Consider the following 12,514-nt stretch of genomic DNA (forward strand, 5'->3'; position numbering starts at 1 on the left):
ATACCAAAGCTTGCCAAATTGGTTAGGTTAGGTCTCTCTCTCTCTCTCTCTCTCTCTCTCTCTCTCTCTCTTTCCGTCTATCCTACAGTATTTTGTCGTGTTGTGCTGAGCTGGCATTAGTGACAAAATTCGTTATGATGCCATGTCAGATGAAAACTCCACGTCAGTATTTAAGATTCTGTTATAAATAACTCGGTAAAGTCGGTTGTTATATATTAATAGTATGTGATCGATTTACAACCGTGCATGACGATGTCAACTAGCGTTTAGTTTTGTTTTATATATTTTGCTTACATCGATGTGAGGTACATCTTATTAACTTGCAACTGAATATATAAAATCAATTTGTCGATTTGTTCTAGAATGAGTTAGGTGTGCGTAGCGTCAAAGCAGTTGCTCTCTTTTGTTTCACACTCTCTCTCTTGAAACGTGATTGTGAACGTTGAATTGATTATTAGAGTGAGAGAGATGGATACATAAATAACACGTGGTTCCAAAAGCTACCAACCTATGTCAGTCAAATTTAGGGTTATGATCCAGTGTCGCCGTGATAATTTAATAACATACTACTGATATTATTTTTTTTAAACCAATTCTTGGAAAAAACCTTGAAGTTTGTGGTGGACCTCAAAATTTTAAAGGAACCCATGTGGCATTTTAAGGAGGTATTTTAAATTTTGACAGAAATGTAGAAGTATGAAATAAATTCAAAACGCCACACGTAATGTAACAATTTTGAAGAGGGCTCTCCACTTCAAAGTTGGACTCTAATTTCTAGGATAATTCCCTACATGTGGCAAAATGAGGCTTGGAAATCTCTTTCATTTCAGAGAGGTGCCTTGTCCATTGCGCCTAAGTCTGAATCGAGTGAGTTTTGTGTGTGAAACCAGTGTGTTTTGGCCTCTTTAAGCATCCAATTAATCGTGCAATTCCCTCCCCCCACACATGCCAGATAATTTTTGGGATAAATCCTTAACGGGGGTTCAAACTCAAGACCTCCACTTCTTGAGGTATATCAAGTGAATATGAATTGTTAATCACGTTAACACATCATTATCTTAAAAAAATAATAGTCAAATTTATGACGTCTCTTTGATTATTGATAAAAAAAATAGGTGGGTTTTTTATCATCATAGAAAATCATAAAACTAGTATTTTTTTATTCTAAAGAAAATGTAAACCACCTCTCATCTAAAATGGTTTTTTTTACTTTGCATCCACCAATATATCTTTTAATTCCTCAGGGGCCACCCTCGAGGGTGCACCATCACTTACATGGTGCAGGTGTTGCACGTGTCCTGGGACTAGTCCTTGAACAAGACCATGGTCTATGGACTGGGCAAAACCCAAATACAGGTCCGGTTATGGGTGTCAATAGTTGGCCTGTTAATTTGACCTGGACCAAGTAAAGAAAAAAAAAAGGGGTTAGGGCCTTGATATTGAGACCGTGAAGGTAGGATTGAGCTAAAAAACTTACAGCTCAATAAATCAGGGCTGGGCTTATTATATTTTATTTTTAGATGTATATATTATATATAGATAAATTAATGATTTTATAATAAAAGATAGCTAAAACATATTATAAATAATAACCTTACTCTTATCTCAAATTTTCTATTAAGACAGAAATTAGAATCTTATTTTAATAATTAAAAAATGAACAATATCAAACAGTTCTAAATGATTTAAAAATAAATGCATTTATAAAAGTCAAATATTTTGAAATAATGAATTTAATTTTATATCGAACTCGAAAATCAATCTGAACCTGGTTTAGACCCTTTAAAGTCCGGCTTGGACATAAACAATTCAGGCCCGCAAGAGTATTGGGCTGATCTAAGTCATAGCCGGATTCTTTAGGACCAGGTTATGGCTCAACGAAGCCTAGTTTGAGCCCACCCATTGCTTGGCTATCATCAAATGAGATGGTTCAGAACTTACGACACAATTGGCGAATGCGAAAGCGAATGCATTGATGACGATGGACCTCATCTGTATCGTATACAACGGACTTTTCAAAAGACAATTATTAGATCCTCTGCTCTCGGGATTTTGACTCAACCGTTCATAACAAACCACGTGGTGTGTTGTGTGCTTGGTGGCTTTTCTACCGAGGGCAGGATGAGTCACCAAATAAGACATTTTTGTCACCTTTGAGCCTCCGTTTCTGTCATTTCAGTTTTTTCTTATTTAAAGCATCTTCAATAATAAAGAGCATATTTTGTCAAAATTTGACAAATGTTAATTTAGCTAATCTAAAACTTAAATATTTTATTTATTAAAAATTAACTTAAAACTTAATAAGAATTATGACCTCATATTTTGAAATCCAAAAATATAATCTACTGTCATAAGTTTCTTGAGAATGAAATTCTTAGAACTTTAACATATATATATATATATATATATATATATATATATATATATATGGGAAATGTTCAGCACCCTAAGTTTTACCACACACTTTAACAAATGTTTTTTGTCCTACATGGGTTAGAAGTTTTGGAATGAGCTGATTTTTGGTGAGGATGATCTCTATGATTAGAAGATCATCCTCCCCAAAAATCAGCCCATTCCGAAATGTTTAGCCCCATGTTTACACGTTGAAAAAATCGTGGACCGTCCATTTTTTGTAAATCAATTTTGATGGGGTTAGAAGTTTTGGAATGAGCTGATTTTTGGTGAGGATGATCTCCTCACCATAGAGATCATCCTCACCAAAAATCAGCTCATTCCGAAACTTATAACCCATGTAAGACAAAACGCGTTTGTTAAAGTGTGTGGTAAAACTAAGGGTGGCGAACGGGACCCTATATATATATATATATAGGGTCACGTTCCTAAGACTCATATTGGGACTCACATTGCGACACACCGTTTTGTCTTATATGGGAAAAAATGTTTGGAATGAGCTGATTTTTTGTGAGGATGATCTCTGTGATGAGGGGATCATCCTGGCAAAAATCATCCCATTCCAAAACTTTTAACCCCATCAAAATTGATTTACAAAAATTGGACGGTCTATAATTTTTCAACAAAAATTGGACGGTCTATAAGTTTCATAATGAGCTGATTTTTGGCAAGGATGATCTCCTCACCATAGAGATCATTCTCACAAAAAATCAGCCCATTCCAAATATTTTTGCCCATATAAGACAAAACGGTGTGTCGCAATGTGAGTCCCATATGAGTCTTAGGAACGCTGTTCATATATATATGGGTCACGTTCCTAGGACTCATATTGAGACTCACATTGCGACACACCGTTTTGTCTTATATGGGAAAAAATGTTTGGAATGAGCTGATTTTTTGTGAGGATGATCTCTGTGATGAGGGGATCATCCTGGCAAAAAATCATCCCATTCCAAAACTTCTAACCCCATCAAAATTGATTTACAAAAATTGGACAGTCTATAATTTTTCAACAAAAATGGACGGTCTAGAAGTTTCATAATGAGCTGATTTTTGGCAAGGATGATCTCCTCACCATAGAGATCATCCTCACAAAAAATCAGCCCATTCCAAATATTTTTGCCCATATAAGACAAAACGGTGTGTCGCAATGTGAGTCCCAATATGAGTCTTAGGAACGCTGTTCTATATATATATATATATATATGGGTCGCGTTCCTAAGACTCATATTGCGACTCACATCGCGACTCACCATTTCAGCCGTTCGATATTCGTTAAATCGACGGTCCAGATCGCGACCCATTTTTAAAACGATAAAATTTCGTTATTTACAACTACCTCCCCGATAACAAAATAAAAAATAAAAATTAAAAACGAAATTTCAGCTCAGCTGAAACTTCGTCTTCTTCGCAACTTTCAGATCTGATTTTAAAACGCAGAGAAAAATCTGAGAGAAATCTTCTTGTGTTCATCGCGATTGAACGAAATTTCAGATCGATCGACTTGCTTGCTAAACAAAATCGAAAGAAACGAAGACGAAAGAAAATCAGAACGAACGAAAACTCGTCTTCTTCGTTTCTGCCCTCTCTTCTCTTTCTCTTTACAACGCTTCTTCCTCATCTCTATTCCCTCTCTCTCTCTCTCTCTAGAACAGACGACGACTCACACAAAAGAAGAGCTCGACAGAAACCCTAAGGTAACAAATCACAAACCCTTGTTTTTTAATTTTTTTTGCACTTTTACTTGTTTAATAATTTTTCTTTTTAATTTTTTTGCTAAGTATCTTGCTGAGTATCTCCATCTCCATCTTCGTCTTCTTCTTCTTCGGTTTTTAGTGTGTTGTTGGGTGGTGACTTACATTTAAGATTTCTTGAAAAGCCCATAGATGTTAACAGTGTGGCAATTTAAAGTAGTGGTACCTAGTTTATAGTCTAGGTTAATGTTTATACTCGTTTTTCGATCTCCTTTATTGTTTATGATTCAAGATCTAGTTCTTAAACAAAAATGGAATTTGCAAATCTAGTTTTGGATCTGTAATCTTGTGTAGTTCTGATCTAAATCAGTATTGAAACGTTTGTGCTACAACAATAATTAAGAGATTTTTAATTAGCTACAATGGCTTTTTTTTTATAAGTAAAATATCGTTTCAATAAGGTGGTCAACAAGACTGGCAAAAGAAACAATACAGAGAAAATGAAATAAGGGGATTCAAGACAACAAATTTGCTCCCACCTAACTAGGAAATCTTCAAAAAGGACCCCCTTGAACTCCTAAAAACTATACACCAAAAAAATAGTATACCTAACATAGTTAGAAGAATGTCTTCTTTTGCTCCTAAGCTTATTAATGATTTAATGATCAATTAATTTTTTGGTCAAATTCCTTTTTTGTTTCAAATTGTAATTGGGCTTTAATCTTGTCTCAGTGATCTTGGAAATGTTGTTTTATCTGGTCAACTGTTTCCACAACTTATTCATCTTAGAAATTTGCAGTACTTGTAAGTCCTTTTTCTGCAATGAATTTTTTTGATCTATTGGTTGTCTTTGTAGAACTGTGATTGTTATTTTGCACATGCTTTGGCCAAAATGCAGTTCTAACATCTTTACTCATGTCACAATCAAGCACCCATACCTATATCCATGCAACTTAGCACAACATGTTGTCATCCATTCTCTTTATTCTTATAGATAATATTTAATAAGAAGTTTTATGGAAAAATAGAAATAGTAGTTTTTCTGGTTTCTTAAATGAGTGGTTCTTGAGACCATGAGATGGAGGCACGTGTCAATCTCCTTCCTCCTCCATTCCGTTGTCATGGGAGTTATACACCAGTTTTGTTATCATGGGTGTGATATCCATGATATTGCTTGATGCGCTACCATATTTTTGCCGCAATGGACACCTGATTCACCTTGCCTAGAATGCCCCCCTTCCAAATCAGCTCAGAATTACAAAGGTTGGTCAGTCTGGCAGCCTTGTGAGTTCAGCAACCTATCTAACTTGCAATGGCTTTGGGTCAAAGTACCCAATCCAACTTGAAACACCTTTCTGTTTGTGTCTTGTCCATCCTATATCTTGTTGAGAGGTGTAGTCTAGCTTGGTTCATTACTTTGTCAAGTTTCAAGGCTCATCTAGCTAACCTTTTCATTGTTGTGGGATATGGAAATAGTAGCTAGTTAGAGTTATTGTGGCCGTAGAGGTGTAGTGAGGGGTAATTTTGGTTGAGTTACCAAATCATGGAGTTGACCTATATTGTGGAGCAATGCTAATAGAACCTCAATTACATTTTAAATCAGTTTATCTACCAATAATTGAACTTAATATCGAAATCGAGCAAACGACCTAAAGATGGACAAATACTTATATAATTCTATAAAGAACTGTGTGCCCACCACACCACACAAACGACTTAGAGATAATTCTATTTTATTATCTGCTTTGAGTTTTGTGGGGTCTCAATATGATAATTGAGAGAAGCTCTTTGTGCATTGTTCTTAAAATCATGTTTCCTTAATGGTTATTATCAGGGGAAACAGCCCATTCGAGGAGTTCCGACTATTATTTTGTTTGGTTCACTTGGTTCGGGTTCTCTGAAGTTGTTTGGTTCGGGTTACTGATATTCGTGGGGAATGGTAAGAAGCTGCATATCCATATAGTTAATCATGTTATGGAACTATGCTTTACTAAGACCTACCAGCAACGGGAAATAATTTTATGTCTCTTGAGTCCATTTGAAACATCCTTTTGCTCTGCCTGAAGGTTGATATTCTTTGTTTCACTTTAAATAAGTGTATTAAGGTTGCTTCTGTTTTTTTTACCGCTAAACACTACTGAAGAGCTTATTTGAAGAGAAATTGATTCTCTACTTTCCCTAGTTGAATTCAGTTTTCAGGTATTATTATTGCATTCTTCTTTCTCTTTACTGCCTTTTCATTTCTGTTTAACACCATTAAACCTTGCTACCTTGTTTGAAGGTTAAATGTTGATGCTAATTTTATGTAATTGTTGGGATCGATCTTCGTCTTCGTCTTCATTGTAACATTTATATTTTTGGGTGGCTATACCCTTGCTTCAGTAGTTGTAATATTTCATTTAACTGTCTCTATTTTTCTTTCTTTTCATATTATCTTCTCAAGTGTTTGGGATATTTCGATGAAAATGAAAATTCCATGTGCTTGTGGCGAAGGAATTTGTCAAGTATTCATTTCTAGAACTTCAAGAAATCCTAATCGTCATTATCTTAAATGTCCAAATGCGGTAAATTTTAATTATTTAACATACGCTTTGGTAAGAAATTATTGAAAATTTTATAGATTTTTTTATTTGTCTCTTCTAAGTTGGAAATGGCAATGGTTGTGGATATTGGATTTGGATGGATAAATTAAAATGGTGTAGATGTGGGTGTGGACCTTGCAAATTAATAACTACCACATCTAACAAAAATGGCAATAAAGGGAAATTTTTTTATTGTTGTCCTAAATCAACTGTAAGTGGCTTTTTTTTTTCTACTGAATCAACATTGTAGTTTATAGTGATTCTTTTCTTAAATTATATCTTATGTGAATTTTTTTTCAATCAGAACAAAATGGTTGCAGTTTCTTCATGTGGGATGAGGAGTTGAAGACTAATGCATCAACAAATGTAGAGGCGGGTGAAGAGATTACAAATATTACAAATGGGGAAAAAAAAATGATCGAAGACCTTTGTGAGAATATTGTAAATCTTTGTAATAATTTAAAAGAAAATTTAGATAAATTAAAATTTGAGGACTAGAACAAACGTTTAATTTGTATTTTATGTATGTATCCATCTAAAGAATTTTCTAATATAACATAAATCATGGTTAAATAAATCATGTTCCTTTATTCCATTATATTGTTATGCGATGTTTACATTCCATTGCAGAGTGGGAGCAGGTACTACTAAATTTTATTAATAGGAATTAATGTTTATTTGTTTGTTTGGGTTCAGTGGATATTCTGGGTGGGACCCTTCATTGTAGCTGCTCTTGCTGCAGTGTACCACCAAATTGTCATTAGGGCCATTCCTTGCAAGGCCAGATCTTAAAAGAACACCTCCCTCTCTATCATCAATAAATATGGAATTTTTTTTTTCTTCTAAGTTTGTTTTGTATTTTCTTTGTTTCTCTCTCTTAAACTACTGCTAGGGATTGTTGGTTATGTGTAAATTATCAAGTTATGTTATGGGTGGGGTGTGTTGTAGTGTTGTGTTGAGCTTTGAAATGGAGATTCTTTTTATTTTATTTTTTAAATGAATTAGTTCTTCATTTTAATTTAAACAATGCTTGAGTTGATATTTTATCTTCTTTATTGGTTAAAAATCCTCAAGTTCTGAACAACTTGAGTTTTGTTCTTTGCAATACTAATCGAAAATGACTTTAAATGCCATTGTTTTTTCTTCCCCAAACCTGGTACAGATTGTCGTGTTTTATGAGGATTTTGTTGTGTGAAAAAATGAATAATAAACCCATAAGATTTTATGTGGTTCGGCAAATTGCCTACATCCATGACACATAATCCAGAATGAATACCACTGATCACCTTTTTTAGGGTGTTATTAGTTCTATATTCTACGCTGCATTTCTTGACAATCAGAGTCACTCTTAAATGGTTTTCAAAACCTTAAATGTCTTGCAAATCGGTTTACAAGATTCTGTAAAATCTTGACCAGCTTATGGTTCAATTCATCTACAATCTAAATATATGCTAAAACTGAGTGATCAATGAGTCAGTGAAAAGTGCCAAGATCGTTTTAACCCAACTCATAGTGCCAACCTTGTAGTGATGCTATGATCACATCCAGTTTAACTTCAATGTGAGAATTAAAAGTTACAAGGGCTAATTTCTCCATGTACAATGCATAAAGTGAAATGAGACTATCATAATTTACAAGCATGAGCATCCAATCACTTCATAAAAGAGGTGTCTTACAAACTTAGTTAAGTTGGCATTTCCATGAGGAAAGATAACTGAGTTTTATATGACTAATATCCTTGATTTCAATTTCCAACAATATGCCACAAGTGAAACCATGAACCATTTGTGCAGTTTTTATCTTTAATCACCATTGCCTATTCTCAAACCCCACTACTAGGGGCCTTCAACAACAATCTGATTTCTCCATTCAGCTCTGTTTAGACCTGTATCTTCAGTCAAGGCTCATCATTTCGTGCTACCTTAATCCACTTCATTTTTTGTTTTTCCCTTTGCCTTTTTAGATCCCTCAAGTTGCATGAAAGAACTCCAGTGCTGCCATTGATACATTGGCTTCGCTGTAATCCACTGAAGTAATCTACGCCCTTGAAGGGGAGATGCAATGCCTACTAGCCTGTAAAAAACTCAAATCAGTCCAAGCCCCAATATTTATGCAAATCTTAAATAAGATTAAAAGTCTGATAGAATCCAACATTAAGGCTTAGAATGGGTTAACTTTTGTTCTCCCAACAATAAGGCTTAGAATCCAATGACTAGAAAGTAACTACATGTTCACTGAAAAGTACCAACTGAATAGCAGTCTTGTTAAAAGATGCCAACTTACCCTTAAAATGAAACCCACTTGTCGATGTATATTTTCATTTCGAACGAACCAACTAGCAAACATGATTGTGGTCAAGTACATTAGGGTATCAAACCATCCAAAAGTTTGTCTTGGTAAAATCCATCCATCATGAAAAATATCATATTCATATAAAGAGGCATTTGCTAGTGATACTTCTTATTAAAGTTGAAGGATAGCAACAGCCCCATTTGCAATCCTACCAATAACAATCAAAGACATTTAAACTAATGATAAGGTGATCATCTTTTCAGCACCTATACCAAGTATTTGGGGTTTGGGGCAAGTGACTTTTATGTCCCCATATATTAAAAATAAAATTATTCTATAACAGAAATATATTGTGCTTATTCATATTCTATGTACATGTCCATCAATCATCTCGATTATATCTCATATGAGGATTAAACCCATATCCCAAAAAACATATTCATCAATAAGACCAACTTCTCTACTAGTATTATCCACAGATCCATCTAACAATCTTCATCTCCACATTTTATGAAATATGTTGCTGCTTATTCAATGGGCATGTAGCAACAAATAACCCTTTTTAAGAATTATTTTTTGTGGTATTTCCAATCCTATTTATTACATATCCAAATTATCTCAAACAGACTTTTCTAACATACCCATTTATAATACTATTTTCTCTAATCTTCCTACTGCCCATCTAATCATCATGGCTTCTACAAACATATTTTCCATTATAAGAGCACATGTAAGAAATATATTTCAAGTTAAAGATAATAGATAATAATAGAATGATCTCAGTATCAAATAAACCAAAGTAGAACCATCTGTGGAGCATGGACTAGTACAACCAACATCTACTAGCCTGAAAAACTAACTTGAAAAAAAGACAAAAAAGTGAGAACAAAAGTTATGACATAAGAATTGATCACAACAATACCCGTCTTGCACATGAGACCCCGTAAGACAAGTGGCATGTGTGGGGCATAACGGACCTACATACATGTGGCATAGAGATTCGGTATGACTAGGAGTCATGTGTACAAGTGAGCATTGCTTATGTTTGACATAGAACACATAGTAACTGCAGATCACAAATATCGACTTCTCCATTTGATTCCATATGAGTCTGGCTTGTAACATGTTCAAATTAAGTCCATATGTCACCGCTAATCCCACAATGCCTATAAAAAAAAAGAGAGAAAAAAAAATAGATTAATGTTCTTTCAGTGGGTCAATCGCTCATAGTGCTTCACAATAATGGTGTCATAAATGATTTCAAATGGGATCGACTTACTGGGATCAATTACTCCCTCTGGCACAAAGATCAAGAATATTAAAGAGAAGGCAAATGTGATTAACGACAACATATCCAAGCGAAAGCATAGCCATTCCATTGCAAGAGAAGCATTAAATTTGGGCCGGGAATAACCATCCATCAGCTTCAGGTTCATGTGAAATAAATACAAAAGCCACATGTCATGTTATTTCCTTCTTATGCTGCCATTTATTAATTCTTGTTGAAACAAATGGATTTGCAATTGAAGAGTTTGCAAGCATGTGTCAACATCACTAGAGCTCTATACATACATACATACATACATTAAGGGAACCAACGTTGGGAGCCAAAATTTGTCCTATATGGGAAAAGTTTCGGATTTGGCTGATTTTTTGTTTGGATGATCTCCTCTCCAAAGAGATCCACACAAAAAATCAGCCCATTCATAAACTTCTAACCCATATAGGAAATATTTTGACTCCCAAATGTATGCTGCCGAACATTGCCCTATATATATATAATGAAAATTAAGTCTTACTTGTTTCTCAAGCTTATACAACTTGCGGCGGAAGTCGATCCGTTTTCGGTCCAACCTTTCCTACTTTAAACGGATTTCCTCCTTCAAAAGCTCCAAATTGTCCAGCTTCTTCTGTGATGAAGGTGGAGCCTTAGGACCATTTGTCATCCCAGGTGCAGAACCAACCTTCGGAGCTATGGATGGGAGATATTCTTTTCCTCTATTAGAAACAGATGTCACACCACTCGGAGCTACAGATGCAGTATTGGCCCCATTGCTTACACTGTCAACAGGAACACTGTCCCTGTTAGCCCACCATAGCTTGATGAAGCGGTTACCCATTACAGCATCTGGTGCCTTCAGAGCAGCCTCCGCCTCCTCTTTTAGAGAATTGGACAAAAGCTCGTTCACTGTTCAATGGTATATAAATGTCTATAACCTGAAGTAGACAACACCCGATTCAAGCCTAAACCATCGTTACTTGTTCCAGGCTTGCTACTCTTATCTTGTAAATCTTTGCTGTTTGTTAATAGGCTTGAAGGAGTATTGACCGATGATAAAGGTCCCATTCCAGCTGGAGTTCCAAGTAAGTGTGCACTTGGAAGTGAAACAGGGAGATTGAACTGTGAGAGGCTCTGTGATTTGCAAAACCAGCTATTGGTTATGAAAGTGGGACGGGCCTTATGCAATTAAATAAAAAAATCTCAACCCCAAGATCTTACTTCTAAGCAACAATTTCTTCAGTTTATACAATTAATGATTTTCTTACTCCCAGTAACATTTCTTATTTGTTGTCAACAATAGAATAATATATTGTAAAAAAACCTTACTTCAAATGCTTTGCAATATTAAAGAAGAAATATGAAAGCATGAACAAATTTCATCCTCCCTGCTTCTTCGTTGTGTATAGAGCATATCAAGAAGACGAAGATGGAGATAGAGATACTCAGCAAAAAAATTAAAAAGAAAAATTATTAAACAAATAAAAGTGCAAAAAAAATTAAAAACAAGGGTTTGTGATTTGTTACCTTAGGGTTTCTATCGAGCTCTTCGTTTGTGTGAGTCGTCGTCTGTTCTAAAGAGAGAGAGGGAATAGAGATGAGGAAGAAGCGCTGTAAAGAGAAAGAGAAGAGAGGGCAGAAACGAAGAAGACGAGTTTTCGTTCGTTCTGATTTTCTTTCGTCTTCGTTTCTTTCGATTTTGTTTAGCAAGCAAGTCGATCGATCTGAAATTTCATTCAATCGCGATGAACACAAGAAGATTTCTCTCTGCGTTTTGAAATAAGATCTGAAAGTTGCGAATAAGACGAAGTTTCGGCTGAGCTGAAATTTCGTTTTTAGTTTTTATTTTTTATTTTGTTATCGGGGAGGTAGTTGTAAATAACGAAATTTCATCGTTTTAAAAATGGGTCGCGATCTGGACCGTCGATTTAACGAATATCGAACGGCTGAAATGGTGAGTCGCAATATGAGTCTTAGGAACGCGACCCTATATATATATATAGAGTAGCGTTCAATGGCCAACAGTTTGGCAAACACATTTTTCAAAACATGGGTTAGAGGTCTTGGAATGGGCTGATTTTTGGTGAGGATGATCTCTATGGTGAGGAGATCATCATCACCAAAAATCAGCCCATTCCAAAACTTCTAACCTCATCAAAAATGGTTTACAAAAAATGGACGGTTCACGATTTTTCAACTTGTAAAATGGGGCTAGAAGTTTTGGAATGAGCTGATTTTTGGTGAGGATGATCTCC

The 12,514-nt window shown here is 35.1% G+C and overlaps 1 long non-coding RNA gene across 1 annotated transcript; it reads right to left on the reverse strand.

Annotated features, from left to right (window-relative positions):
• Nucleotides 1-10,111: 10,111 nt before the first annotated feature.
• LOC147410953 (uncharacterized) lies at nucleotides 10,112-11,158 on the reverse strand. Its single transcript, XR_015180087.1, has 3 exons — nucleotides 10,780-11,158; nucleotides 10,260-10,404; nucleotides 10,112-10,131 (listed from the first exon to the last, which is right to left on the reverse strand). It is a non-coding gene; the product is annotated as an uncharacterized LOC147410953 (long non-coding RNA).
• Between the last annotated feature and the right edge of the window lie 1,356 nt (nucleotides 11,159-12,514).

Source organism: Akebia trifoliata, chromosome 1, assembly GCF_017979445.1.
Source record: "Akebia trifoliata isolate Shusen 1 chromosome 1, ASM1797944v1, whole genome shotgun sequence".
In the NCBI taxonomy this organism is placed as follows: domain Eukaryota; kingdom Viridiplantae; phylum Streptophyta; class Magnoliopsida; order Ranunculales; family Lardizabalaceae; genus Akebia; species Akebia trifoliata.